A 14,917-nucleotide genomic window follows, 5' to 3' on the forward strand; every position below is an offset into this window, starting at 1 on the left:
CGTGAATTACTAATGATACAAGAACGTACTGTTGAACTGTACCAAGTTTGAATTTCCACACTAGGCTCAGAACTCAGTAACATATTCTGACAGTAACTTGGTATAACTTCTACAGGCTATAACAAATATCAGCTTCTCGAAGTCAAATCTTAATGATTAAAGATAATATCAAGTTTTTCAGCAGACAGAGAATATTTTGTGATAGACTTATATAATTATAAGTGAGGTAACTTGCAAGAGAGTAAATGGAAACAAATTAGTCAATGTACGCAGATAGTGTCGTATTCAGCCATTAATAGTACAAGACTTGACCTCTGTAGTAGTGGCTAACTTCATGGAGTCTGCCACTTCCTGCTCGGGCTGAACTGACAAAATACGGAACAGACCGAAAAAGGCATACAATAAATCCCTTTAAAAATAAAGGGATTATTACAAGCAGCTAACAGTACACAAAAACAAACTTACATGTTTAAAACGGAATCTTTAGTTATCTGCACTTCTGTATTCGCAAAAGTTCTGTTTATACTAGAACTATATATAACGTGACTTGTCAGCCAGGTCAGTACAAGCTTAAGTACTACTTAGAACACTGCAAGTTACGTCAGCACTTAATGAAGCCTTGCGAGGTTTCACATGAATAATACTCTCTACCCACGGCTCTAAGACCGAGGCTATGAATACAGAAAATTTTTTGTCTTTTTTTTTTTGGTGGAAAACGGTTTGAATATTACAGTTTCCTGTGACTATAACTATGAAAAACATCTTGGTGACAGACTGCCTGAGCCAGGAGACACAACTCCAGTCCATAGCTTGTCACAATGCCGACAACGTTCCACAGTACTCGTGAGAAATCAGATCTGACGTATATTCCAGAATGCACCTCACCGCGCTGACACGATAACAACGACAGCAGACCACCAGTCGCACGAATGAGGACTGCCCTTGCTACCACAGCAGACGGTATCCGCAAGCGCCGCTCCTTACTTCACAGACACACACAGACACACACACATGTACACACGGTGGGCCGGGTGTACCCCAGCACGTAGCAAACTTGGGGCCTTAACCGCCTGATCACGACACCGGCCACCTGGCTCTCTACAACCCGATTGGTCTCTGGCGTCACCACGCACAGGCCTAAACAGGGCACCTCTCTGCTCTCTCCACTGTCTGGAAAACATTAAAGACCACAATCGATCCTACCAAAGCGTCACCTAAGTGCGGTAAGATCGGCAATAACGACTGGAGACAAAAATGGCTACCTATACGTGATATTAAAATGATATATTTTAAACATCTTTCACCAGCCAAGCATATTTACGTGGACGACAAACGGTAACGACTAACAATGTTAAGACGTAAAGTTAAAGTAACCACGATGTTCGACACACTATTCGATATCTGTCTAGCTAATTACTAGTAAAATGTGCTGACCGAGACCACATATAAATTCTAAGCCGTGCACAGATTTGCAGTTTGCGCTATGCCCTGTACATAAGGGAGGCAGGCATATACGAAACACGGGTGGCATTTGACGTTCCGTCGAACTGCCCAATAACGCCCAGTGCTACAAATTTCAAGGAACCTCGCAAAACAAATTTCTACTGGCTGCAGTGATCGGTGGATGATCTTCCCCCACAGTCCTCCATCAGTCTATAAGAGATTCTACTGTCCGATAGCCCTATAACCTTTGCAAGAGAAATGCCCCTTCATCACTCCTGAATAACAAGAAAATATGATGATCACCCCAATGACAAAAGGGTCCTCGTTTCTCCGATCATTATTACTAGTTCACTTTATCAATTCTTACTGCTATGTTTTAAGAGAAACTGTTTATATAGTATTGCAGCACAGCATGAGAAATTTCCAACATAAGCCAGACGACAAAATAAGTGGTTCAAATGGCTCGGAGCACTATGGGACTTAACATCTGAGGTCATCAGTCCCCTAGAACTTAGAACTACTTAAACCTAACTAACCTAAGGACATCGCACACATCCATGCCCGAGGCAGGATTCGAACCTGCGACCGTAGCGGTCGCGCGGTTCGAGACTGAAGCGCCTAGAACCGCTCGGCCCCTCCGGCCGGCGCTAGAAGACATCATAAACGTGTTTTGCAGGCGGTATGTGAACTGTCATGGATCCCGTATTTAATCTCATGTAGTCCAACACTTGATTGTTCGTAATAGGGGTTGAATGGTGTCTGGTGGACAAAAAAGCACTTTGTCTGTATCAATTACTAATGGGTGCACTCTGACGACTTCTCTTCAACTGAAGCAGCTATCTTTAAACAGAACTGTTTTTTGCTTTATACCTGGGTATTCTGAACAGGAACTCAATACCATCGCAAAGCTTACTCGGTAGTTAAGGAACTCTCGATAGAAATCTAGTAGGGGGCTGTCTGGTTATTGTAAATTATGTACGTCGAATTGCTTACAGAGATTTCTGTTCCCGTTGGCATCACACTTTCTTCTTTATCTTTGAAACATTATTTGTGAATCAGAAGAGCACATACATATCTGCCACTAACGGTAGATGCTACGATCTCAGTGAAACATACGAATTTTACTATCCCCATCTCATGAGCCATGCTGCTGGTTTTACAATCAAAATGTTGACATACAGCACCAGTGGCAAGCTGGAACTCGTATACCTGTGACGTTTTCCTCCTTGACATCCTTTAGGATGAAACTTTGTCAAACATAATATTCTCAGCTAAAATAGATTGAAATGGACGATGTAACTGTACAACGAAGCTAATGCTATCCAGTAACAGGAAAGCTGTGACTTATTACAGTGTCATTGTACTGAATCTCTTCGTATGTACGGCTTGTACTTCGCAACAAAATTTTGTTTCAAACGAACACGAAAACAACATGAGCTGCTCACCATTAAGCAAAAAACGAATTATATGAAACCTGTCATGAATTCTTAATCTCCGTCTAGATCTTGAAAAAAACTTTACCACCAGCTATTCGTGTTGTACTATAATTATCTCATTTATATATAGACAAAAATGCCCTTATCGCTGGTACGTGATATTATATGTTGCTGTACATTACTTCAGCAACGATTCTGGACGTGTGGGGTCTTTTCGATAAGGACGTACAATTCCACTTGAAACATTCGTCGCAAAGAGGCTGTTGCGTTTGCAGATAGTACTTTAAATAAACGGTTCATTTAAATGACATAGAAAATGATTAATTTTACAAATCTCGATAAAGCGACATCAATAGTGTCTCCAGTTGTAATTAACAAAGATGCATATCAGTTAATTAATTCTCTCATTCACAGCGGCTTCTGGCTAAATTTAATATTTCAAACACAGTCCTCTGACGTTCTGCAGCACTTCCAGTATATTCCACTCTTCTTTTTACGTTCTATCACAAGTGTATCACTACAGTTGCGGCACTTCATTCCTAATCGGTTTAGAGATTAAACTGCGCTGGATGAAATGAAATCCGAACGTAATGCATCGGCATTGTATAACGCTTTAGTAACACATGTAGGGTATTTCATGAAACAGAAGCAACTTGTTGTGAAAATGTGTTGCGTAATTTTCAGTCCTGAGACGATTTAGTATTTATTTTGTTTAAGAGATGCTGCTAAAGTGTTCAACATTGAACGGTCACAGAACAGCCTAAGTGAAGACCACATGCTGCGCAATAGAAAAAATTCAGTTTAAATGAAGCGTAAATCAGAATTGCTCTTCAACTAAATGGCATTACAACTAGTTTTCATTTAGTTTTTGACATATGACAGATTTGCTAACAGGGTGAAAATAGGTAACGAAGCACAAATTGATTTGGAATAATATATATGAATCCATTTCTTGTGACCTCTGACAAGGAAATTTCTAGAAAATTTGTAGGACCCATTCTTCCATTCTTCCATTCACTTCCAGAAAATTTGCTCACTTCGCATAATGATAATAATGTGACATTTTCATCTTCATCGAGGGCTTCTACATCGAAAGGAATGGACTATGATCACTGCTATTTGTCCACTTCTTACTACACCTTTCAATTTATACAGTGTTTCAACATTAAGAACATTCAATAAAAATCAGACAGACTCTGACAGCTAGATGAAATAAGCATAGGACACTTTGTAACGGGACATCCTCGTCTAGCATTGCTTTCCCTCAACAGTAGTTTTCGACAACAGTATAATTTTTCTAATTTTGGACATGTCAATATTATCTCAGTGGCTTTTCAGAAAACTTTCCCATAATTTTATACGCAGTACGTCATATTTCAAGCTAAAATTTATGAAAATTTATTACTTTATAAAATAGTCTCTGTGTTATAATCGGTAAGTACAACTAAAGTATTTCATTTTTTAGAAATATTTGAAATTACTAACTTTAGCACACTTAAAATATGTATTATTAATTACGCGATACTGTACTGGTTACTGTATTCATTTCTGGATTCATTTATGAAATAATGACCGACGCTAAAGCTAGTAGAATTTCATTTGCTAGGAAACATTGTAAACCCTTGGGAATATAATTATTTCCGCAGAGTGTGAGAGTCGTAAGCATGTTTCTTATGTAATCGGACGTATTTTTATATTTTGTGCGAACAATGTAATTTCGGCTTTGTTAATGTGAAAAATCAAAAGGCTACATGATATGCTAAAATGTGAGAACATATATTAACGTAAAAACAAAAATTCTGCAACAACAATCTTCAAATTTATTAGATTACTCCAACTGTGAGAATGTAAAATGTGACAATTTTAGCTTTAAGAACCAGACCAGTAGACGAGAAGAACAGGAGGCAACTCAACATGACAAGCGAAGTAAACTAGAAAGCTTATTGTAATCTTCGCTCCTCTCAAATATTTCATAAATGACTTTCCTTAATGTGGACAATAGCTTACAACTTGAAACCAGTTTATGACTGGTATTACTACTGTTCTTTGACAGGGACAGCGTATTTTACACATAAAACCATTTTACCACGGAAACTGCATCCTCTAATTATAGAATCGTGTAATTTGATGGGCCAGACAGCAGAAACATGGTTCGAATTGCATTCCTTCGCGGCACACAGTTTTAATCTACCAGTAAATATTGGAAACATACGTTTATAGCACTGTAAATGCATATGCATGACATGCTCGCGAGAAGCTGTAAGAAAATGTTATCGAATATTTATAAATGTGATATCCTTACACGAAGTAGATGAGTATAACACTGTTGAATCGCTTCTTAAAGACAACGATTTTGCCCTGTCGATCGATCACGAGTTTTACATTAGTGGAAATTTGAAAGATGGAACAGTTCTTAGAGGCTCCTGACGTGCTGCAGTTTGATTACGCAGTACGCTGGACGCATATTCAGCGTAATTCACCAAGGAATCCTATTTTCCAAAAAGTGGCAGTGCACGTTTCATGTTTAATTTCATTGTTCGTTACGGAAAAGTATCGTTAGAAAGTTAAGTACTTTATACACGTGCTCTTGAGTTTCTAAGATGGCTTACCACCTCATGGTTAATTTTATTATCGGACTAACAATTATTCTGTCAAAGTGAGATTCTTTTCTATTAGTGAATCAAGTTAAGTCTTCGGTATATGACCACACAGCGTTCATTGAAAGTCTTTGTTTGTTGTGCAGTTTTGACGGTATTCTGAGGAAGAGTTCAAACCCCTTACTTCTGCGTTGTCCATGTGACTCTATGATGGGAATTGGTAAAGAATGCACACAAATTTCAGTCCTCTAAAAGTTTTGTTATGTGATGAGTGCGTATCCTCGAGGAACACAATGAAAACCACACACAGTGTGCCGAATAGGTAAGGTGTGGGCAAGATCAAAACATCGCTGCATGTTAGGTGCCCTTTTGTCAATTGTGACCGTTGTATATTCTTCTTGCTGCATACTCATTCCTAGGTTGTGTCCATTGATCGTGGTATGTGACTTTTGTTGGATACATACGAAGATGATGTGTCCACATCCATCTGACACATGAAAATGAGCACATGCCTGAAATGGGCCTGTAACACTTAATACTCATCTATATTAACAGTCTGATGGAAATGATTCCAATTATTTAATTTGTTACTGACGGACCAGAAACTGGTCGCCTCGTCACTACAGGCTACTCTCACAAAACCATGGCTGTCAAACATTTTATGTTCAACATCACAGCTCTCATTGGTGTTGCCTAATGTCTCAGCTGCGGATGGTTTTGGAAAGATTATTCACTTGCTGTAATGAACTTCAGCTTTCTTTATATGTTGATAAATGCAAGACAAACCCGATAGGACCCGATTACAAAATTAGCGGTGAACATTTGGATCACATCACACACCGTAAGTGTTTAGTGGTAACATTAAGAAGCGATATAAAATAGTGCCACAAGAAAAATGAGGAAGGTCGCATCGCATAGGAGTTGCTCGTAATAATGTGTGAATAAAGTGCTCGATGAACATACACTATGTGATCAAAAGTATCCGGACACCCCCAAAAGCAAATGTTTTTCATATTAGGTGGATTGTGCTGTCACCTACTGCCAGGTACTCCATATCAGCGTCCTCATTATTCATTAGACGTCGTGAGAGAGCAGAATGGTGCGCTCCGCGGAACTCACGGACTTCGAACGTGGTCAGGTCATTGGGTGTCACTTGTGTCATGCGTCTATATGCGAGATTTCGACATTCCTAAACATCCTTATGTCCACTGTTTCTTACGTGATAGTGAAGTGGAAATGTGAAGGGACACGTACAGCACCAAAGCGTACAGGCCGACGCCGTCTGTTGACTAACAGAGACTGCCGACATTGGAAGAGGGTCGAAATATGTAATAGGCAGACATCTGTCCAGACGTCACACTGGAATTCCGAACTGCATCAGGATCCACTGCAGTTAGGCGGGAGGTGAGAAAACTTGGATTTCATGGTCGAGCGGCTGCTCGTAAGCCACACATCACGCTGGTAAATGCCAAACGACGCCTCGCTTGGTGTAAGGAGCTTAAACTTTGGACAACTGAACAGTTGTATGGAGTGACGAATCACGGTACGCATGTGGCGATCCGATGACAGGATGTGGTTATGGTGAATGCCCGGTAAACGTCATCTGCCAGCGTGTGTAGTGCCAATAGTAAAATTAGGAGGCGGTTGTGTTATGGTGTGGTCGGGTTTTTCATGGGAGGGGCTTGCACCCCTTGTTGTTTTGCGTGGCACCATCACAGCACAGGCCTACATTGATGTTTTAAGGACCATCTCTCTTCCCACTGTTGAAGAGCAATTCGGGGATGGAGACTGAATCTTTCTACACGATCGAGCATCTGTTCATAAAGCACGGCCTGTGGCGGAGTGGTTACACGACAATAACATCCCTGTAGTAGACTGGCCTGCACAGAGTCCTGATCTGAATCATATACAACACCTTTGGTATGTTTTCGAACGCCGACTTCGTGCCAGGCCTCACCGACCGACATCGGTATCTCTCCTCAGTGCAGCACTCCGTGAAGAATGGGCTGCCATTCAGCAAGAAACCTTGCAGCATCTGATCGATCGTTTGCCTGTGAGAGTGGAAGCTGTCATCAAGGCTAAGGGTGGGCCAGCACCATACTGAAATCCAGCATTAACGACGGAGGGCGCCAAGAACTTGTAAGTAATTTTCAGCCAGGTGTCCGGATACTTTTGATCACATAGTGAATATGGGAATCTTGGGACGACAGACGAAGCTGACATCGCTACACCCTGTTGGGTAAATTTATGAAACCAGTATTTGAGGAACGACTGTTCTGCTGCCGGAATATACCTCAATGTCCACAAGCCACCTTGCGGTGTGTACCACTCTTACTTCCACCCTTTACTTATTCAAGTCTCGAATACATCGCGGAAAGAAACAGTGCTGGTGAAGCGTCGTGTGAGTTCGAAAAATTGTAATTTGACCTTCACTGTGTCTTCACGAAATTTACGTTGGAAGAAGAAATATATTGGTTCATTCTTCTCGGAACTACCCTCTCGGAAGATGAACAGTAAACTACACCGTGAATGCCTTTCTTGTAGCAGCTGCCACTTTTGTTGGCTAGCCGCGCGGTCTTGGGCGCCTTGTCACGGTCCACGTGTCTCCCCCCGCCGGAGGCTCACGTCCTCCCTCGGGCATGGGTGTGAATGTTGACCATAACATAAGACAGTTTAAGTTAGATTGTGTAGTGTGTAACCTTAGGAACCGATGACCTAAGCAGTTTGGTACTGTAAGATTTTACCACAAATTTACAATTTCTTTTGTTGGCTAAACATCTCAGCAATGCTTTCGCACTTACTGCTTTTCTTTGTATCTTTTCCAATTCCTCTATCAACACTATGTGGCACGGATCACAGAAGGCCCAGATATATTCAATTATCTGTCGAATGAGTGTTCTGTAGGTTAACTCCTTTGTGTGTGCACTACAATTCTTAAACATTCATCCCTTGAATCTCCTTCAGGCCCCTGCCGTATTTACTATTAGTTTTATGTGGTCGTTTCCCTTTAAATCGCTCCGTAGCTCCGTACTCATACTCCGAAATACTTTATGGATATGTCTGCTTCCAGTGGTTGTTCTGCAATCGTATACGCACACAATAGTGAATCTACGCGAAATAATGCGAAATGCGGTACATTTGTTAATGTTGAAAGACATCAGTCAATCCCTGCACCAGGCGCCTATGCTCTATTACGCTAAAATTTTGTAGCTTCGGGACTCCTCTGTATAGAAGTACATCGCCGGCGAGATGCGTAATAGGTCTTTTGAGTTATCCACTAAGTGATTTGTATATGTTGTGAAAAGTAAGGCTTCTACAACTCTCCCTTGGGATACGCCTGAAGCAACTCCATTGAGAAAGAGACGCTGTTTTTGTTGAGAAAGAAACGCTGTTTTTGTTTGCTAGAAATTCTTCAGTGAAGTCACAAAGTAGGTCTGATCTTCCGAACTGTCGTATTTTATTTATTTGGCCTCCTTGCATAACTATTTCAGACAACTTTAGGAAATGAAGAAAAAGAGCTTCAATGTGGGCACCGGTATCAATGGATTTCTCGGTCGCGTGGACGAAGAGGGCGAGAAAAGTTTCACACGTGCGTTGACTTCTAATCCTACGTTCACTTCCATGTTTCGGTCGCCAGAAATGTCTTAACGTGCGAACATTAAAAATGTTCCAAAATTCTACGACCTTTCTTGAAAACGAGAATTGTCTTCGCTTTTTTTTCAGTCACTCATTGGGATCCTTCGCTCCTTCAGCGATGGACGGTACACTGATACTAAAATAGGAGCCAGTTCTTGTCCATCGTGTCGGTTGGCCTTTCCTGTGTTGAGCGATTTCAGTTACTTCTCTAGGGACCCTTGGAATAGTATGAGAGAGACTAGGACGCCTACTGCGGCATGTGGACAGTCATTCTTCTCTCACACTCAATGGTCGAATGGAGTAGTACAGATTTTTCCTAATACTGGTAAGAAGTCCCCTCTCCCTAACTCAATACTATTACTTGCCGAGAGTATACGTAAATGTTCCTTTCTAGTTCGCTTCGCAATTTATAGTTGGTAATGTTGAGATCGTGAAAAAATAAATATGTTTCAGAATTCCAGTAATAATTACTGCTCTAAAGTTATTTGTATGTTGGGCGTATCCATTAAAAATCCTGTAGAGCACGTGCGTGTGTGGTAATTGAATGTAGACATAGATAAATGCGACCACTTTAGAAATATATGCTTATTTGTATAAATTAGGTTTGTAGTCTTTTGACGTTCATATTCAAATGCGACATGGAGGAGTAAAATTTCCTTTTGTAGAGTTATGGTGGATAATGGCTCTTGGTGATACGTTAAAATGTTTTCTAACTTACTGTCACAGCGGCAGTATTAATCATCACGCTCTGATAATTAACATATAACTTCTACATGCCCCATATGCAGATGAGACTGGAAAGATTCGAAAACTAGTTTATGGAAACATACAAATTGTTCGAAAGTGACTGGTCTCAGTTTTCTGTATTTCTACTCAAGTGTCTGTATGTGTTTCATTTCAGCAATTCGTTAACAAAATGTCAACTGGATAGCAACCAAGTTCTTCATTAATGTTTCTGAGCGAGTGACACTCGAAAATTTATGGTCAAATTTGTTTTCGTTGTTGTTGTCTTCAGTCTGTAGGTAGATCTCCACTTTAATCCAACTAGAGCAAGCATCATAGTCTCTGAAAGCCTACTGCAACCTACATCAATTAGAAACAGCTAACTGTATTATTGCCTCAGTGTCCTTGCACAATTTTTAACTTTTACCTCCCAAACTTGCTCCCATTGCCAAACTCACGATTCCCTTCCCAATCAGGATGTGTCCTGCAAACCGTTCCCATTTTTATGCAAGTTGTGCCACGCATTATTTCTCAAATTCGATCGCTAACTTCTCACTAGCTATTCCATTTTGTCATTTAATCTGCAGCTCTATTCTGTAGAATTTGATTACAAACACTTATATTGTTCTCTAGTCTGAACTGCTTATCGTGCAAATTTCACTTCCGTGTATGACTACTCCAGCTGAATTCCTTCAGAAGGAGTTCCTAACACTTGAATTTACATTACAAGCTAATAAATTTCACTTTTTCACATGTGATTTTCTTGCTATAACCCGTCTGCATTTTTTCATGTTCAGCTGCAGCCAGCATCAGCTATTTTGCAGCCCAGACAAAACAACTCATCAAATACTGTCACTCTCTAATTTACTAATCTTATCTTCTCAGCATAGCCTGGTATAATTCGGATACTTTCTGTTATCCATGTTTTACACTTGTTCACGTTCAATTTACAACTGTTCTTCGATAAACTATTCATTAGCAGCAAAAAAAAGATTGAGAACCATCGGTGACCGTTACTTCAAGATGTCTAAGAATTCTAATACCGCTCCGTGAACAAATATAATAGTTGCAGAACGTGATAAACAGTTTTCTTGTTTTACCGCTGTGCTGCAGTTCTTAGCGGAAGTAGTTTACATGAGGCAGTGTACAGGGGGCTGCCGTGATGACGTCACGAACTTTGATCGATGACGGAGGAGGGTAAAATTATGAATATTCCGTCCGTATACGGACGACCGGGTCAAAAGGTATAAACGAAAAGCTATACAAGTTCCGCTTTAGCATCGTGCAGTCTTCAAACTAAAATCCTCAAGTTTCAAACTCGGATCGTGATGTACGTCATGAGTACTCCCCAGTACCCCCGAGAATCCCACTGTTGATGGACGAGTATCGGCGGACGTAACTGACGTCTGAGAGATTATGTCTATGATACACCACTAATAATGAACTGCAATTACCCGCACAAGTTTGACAAGCTGCAACATTTACAAGTTGTTCAAAAGGGCGTCCTCCAGTGTCAACGAACTAATGGCATCGTCGCACAAACTTACGTCGTCCCCGTTCTAACTGCCTCGGTGTAGCTTGAAGAGAGGCAGCGAGAGTTCTGACCAGTGAATCCTCTTCAGTCTCGACAGGCGCCTCATACAAAAGTTTTCACATTGCACCGCAGGATGAAATCTAATGGGGTGTGATCACGTAAAAGTGTCGACCACGAAACAGGACCTCTTCTGCCTATCAACTTCTCAGGGAATGTTACGAACCCTTAGTCCCAAGTGAGGTGGCTCTACAACGTGTTGGAACGAATCTCTTGACGAATAACAAGTGTGATATGCTCCAGGATTCTGGGTAGGATGTCTCTGATAAACACTGTATGCGCCGGTGTATTTAAGCGGAAAGAAAGAACAAACGGGCGTAGTACGAAATTACTAAGTTTACGCACACGTTTACTGATAAACTATGTTGACAGCTTTGCACAACTGTTGGGTGGGGATTCTCATCGGCCCAAAGATGGCTACTGCAACCATATACCATTGTAATTTTGGTGAAACAGGCGAAAGGTACTTAAGCAGGAAAGCTAGGATGGACTGCAAAATCGCTGATGGAGCCTTTGCCCGAATTCGTAATGAAGTCTCGTATCAGCACGAGTCAAAACATACACTTTCTATGGGTGATAGGGGCGTAGCTGCGCTTCCCGTAAAACTCGCCATAAGTACTCCCCAAATCTTTGATTTCACATGAAATTGATCGAGTGGTGAATGCAGGCGCTTCATCCACTCTAGCAAGCACTGAATCGGGTAAATCGGGAGTCCGTGTAGTTCTTCGTCTTCCTCAATCGTTGTGCTGCGCCACCTGTTTCACTTAATCGTTGGAAAAGTCTTCGAAACATGGTATAACATGAATGTCTTCTACGCAGATGTTTGGTTCTCTAAAACCGTTCCGCTACTTTAACTTGTAAGCACAGGCTGCAGTCAACTGCAGTGCAGACATTGTACACCGGGATTGCTCACCGCAGAACACTGGATTAGTTGAGTAATTATCCCATCCTCTACGTGTAAGCGGTCGTCGGGAGAACGTACCCTCGCAACAAGTGTACCGATACATTTGCGCGGGGTGGTAAGTAAAGAAGAAGTGCAGTTGCAGCGCTTTCCCACGAAATGTGGCTATACAAATGCTGGTTAAAAGATGTTACTGTAAATTTTGGCTCTCACGTAAGTCTCAGGGGATGATTTCCACACTTGGTGCATTACAAAACTTACACAAGCGCGCATTTGTTATAGTTTTTGAATTAATTATTCTCTCAGACATAAGTATAGTTTATGCTAGGGAACGAGAATTAAGCGATTATTATACCATAATCAGTTTTTCACATCACAGTTCAATCACTATGTATTGGCGTTGTCCTTTTCTTTCACACAATGAAATTATCACTGGTGAGACGGTTTACAGTTTTCCTTTAATAATAATAATTTGACTCCGAGACCCCAATAGCAGTAATGTAGGTTGCTATAAACGAAAGTTATTCAAATAATTCGAACAGAACCACAAGTCTCACTGTCCTCTATGTTCTAACAGTTTTGGCGCGAAATCACAGTTCGCCACATGTTCACTTACGACGATGTATACCTCGTAAATCGTACTCACACAAATAATCGTAGCACTTCCTGTTCACCAAGTATATGCATGCACGCTTGCGCTTCTAAACAATAAATCGGCGTGGCGTCGACGACCACATGCGCCACCCACAAGTGGGGCTCGCTCGCCACCCACCCTCCGAAACGACTGATCAACGACTGGCCCCTGGCCAAGATGGCAGCTCGCTTATACAGGCTCGGATGTCCAACCCCCTGGTTGTTGAAGCACCAGTCTCACCAGATAAGCTTACAAATTTTGACACATACATTCCTCGACAGAAATAAGTACACCATCGGAACCGCGCTAAAGAGTACATCTTATTTACCATGTTACATTACTTTCTAGGATTATTCTATGGCCCGTAAATCAAGTTTTAGTTTTTGCAAAATTTCGCCACTTAGCGCAAATTTGTTTGTTGACATCTGTGCTGCAAAATTTTAACATAGAACTGCATATAGCACCGTTTTTAGACGTAGTCATAGCGATCTACACATTACGCTGGTCAAAATCTTCATATCTATAATAATTAATTAATTATGGACGATAAATTTTAATAATAATTTGCAAACAATGAAACCTATTGCAAGTCAAGTGTATAGCGTAACTTCACTAGTTTGAATTACGTGTGATGTCACCCAAAATATCATATAGTACCGTTCTTTAAGTCATGAATTTTCTACTGAATTTTATAAACAATTTTCGCTCAAACTTTGTTTATTGCTCTTTACGGGCTTAATTATTTATGAATCTTAACAAATGGCTACGACACTCGGTCCGCTATGACGAAACGTTTTTAATGAGTTCTTGATCATCCCTGTATGTCGGTATTCACTATTTTTACTAATCTTTCAGTATTCGTGATATTATCCTATTTTGAGGTTACTACAACTTTTGTGTCTCGTGACTTGAAATAAAGATCAATCTTTCAGAAGGTGCATATTTCTGACCACAATCCACTGCTGCATCGCTCTTCACCGTAAGTTACACGGTTTTCGTGTAATGCGCGAAAAGCCAAACAATGCCCCAAGCTGCAGGCTACGTGGTCGCCCGGCCGTGGGGACCGACCGTTGCAAATCTCGCTCGCGCTTCCGCGAATCGCGCGCCGTGTAGCGCGCTCGCTCTCCACGAAGCAATCCTTGCATACTAGAAATATTCATCTTCTAACGGGGGTTTATACCGTCACAATATGCAGTCCACTGTCAGAGGTATAAGAACGATTTATGCTTTTAATTATCGACCCGGTCGCTTCCAGACCAGACCTCCAAAACTCAAATTGATACATTTACTCTCGTCCATCGTCCCTTACAGATTGTAACATCGTCGCAGTATCATCCTGTATACGTTTCGTGAACCGAGTATTGACATTCTCCATGCTACTCTATCCTGTGCAAGCTTCTTAATCTCCTAGTACCTACTGCAGCCTACATCCTTCTGAATCTGCTTAGTGTATTCATCTCTTGGTCTCCCTCTGCGATTTTTACCCTCCACGCTGCCCTCCAGTACCAAATTGGTGATCTCTTGATGCCTCAGAACATGTCCTACCAACCGATCCCTTCTTCTAGTCAAGGTGTGCCACAAACTCCTCTTCTCCCCAATTTTATTCAATACCTCCTCATTAGTTAAGTGATCAGTCCATCTAATCTTCAGGATTCTTCAGTAGCACCACATGTCGAAAGCTTCTATTCTCTTCTTGTCTAAACTATTTATCGTCCAGGTTTCACTTTCATACATGGTTACACTCCAGACAAATACTTTCAGAAACGACTTCCTCACACTTAAATCAATAGTCGATGTCAACAAATTTCTCTTCTTCAGAAACGCTTTCCTTGCCATTGCTAGTCTACATTTTATATCCTCTCTACTTCGACCACCATCAGTTATTTTGCTCCCCAAATAGCAAAACTCATTTACTACTTTAGGTGTCTCATTTCCTAAACTAATTCCCTGAACATC

This window comes from Schistocerca cancellata, chromosome 7 (assembly GCF_023864275.1).
Source record: "Schistocerca cancellata isolate TAMUIC-IGC-003103 chromosome 7, iqSchCanc2.1, whole genome shotgun sequence".
NCBI lineage: Eukaryota > Metazoa > Arthropoda > Insecta > Orthoptera > Acrididae > Schistocerca > Schistocerca cancellata.